Source organism: Odontomachus brunneus, unplaced genomic scaffold, assembly GCF_010583005.1.
Source record: "Odontomachus brunneus isolate Ranch 3 - 2012 unplaced genomic scaffold, Obru_v1 Obru_scaffold_347, whole genome shotgun sequence".
NCBI lineage: Eukaryota > Metazoa > Arthropoda > Insecta > Hymenoptera > Formicidae > Odontomachus > Odontomachus brunneus.
Window position 1 is genome coordinate 107,191 of NW_022639797.1, and position 948 is coordinate 108,138.

Below are 948 nucleotides of genomic sequence, written 5' to 3' on the forward strand. Positions count from 1 at the left end.
AGAACCTACCGGGCAGGTGTCGGGTAAATGTAGGGGAAATAAGAAATAAAACTTACGGTCGAAATCTCGCAGAGACACGATGAGTACAGGTTCGCAAGGGGTCGCAGATGAATAATGAAAATCGCCGAACAAATGCCTGCAGCAACGGGTCGGTGAATAGGTTGAATCTCGAAGAATCCACGAGCAAATGCGAAGACAATGTAAAATGCTTCACGCAGCTGCGTGAGCGTAAACTTGGTATAGATCTCGAAAGTTTCCCGAACAATATGCTCAACAAGAGCTGACTGACTAGGCTGGATATGTCTCGAAAAAATTCCCGCACAATGCTGCGGATGCTCCGGGAGCACCCTTTTTATAGGCCTCGAGCGCGTGCTTCGGCCGGTTTCGGTCGCTTCCGACGGCGGTCGGCTCGCAGCGCCGCATCCGGTGGCGAGATGGTGGTCTCGAGTCGGCGTTTTTTCAAAGGGATGCCGCTGCGCTTCGGCTTTTCGTTTGATGCGCTTGGGTGGTCGGATGACGTTATGCGCTGTGGCGTGATGCATAGCGATGATGCATCACGGTGATGTCATGCTGGACGTGTTCATTCGTGTCTGCGCGAGTTTGTTCACGAGTATTCTTATATTATTTGAATTTCCTACCAATTCCTTCGTCATGTATGGCCTTTTGAGTGGTTATATGAATACTTCATTTCTATAATAGTCTGATTTTATCCTTGGCCGTTTTTGACGAGTGAATTAGTAAGATTCCTTGTTTTTAACTACAATAAAACTTATAATGGCTAATTAGAGTTTATTTTACGAGAGCTCATCGTGGATTATTATCTTTAACGTACCTTTTGAATTCTTAGTTATTTCTTACTGCAAATCAATTTGCCTAAAATATATTCCGTCCTTGTCTACCGATATCGTGACTTCTCACATAGCGCTTCGAAGGGTTTAAGTATACTAT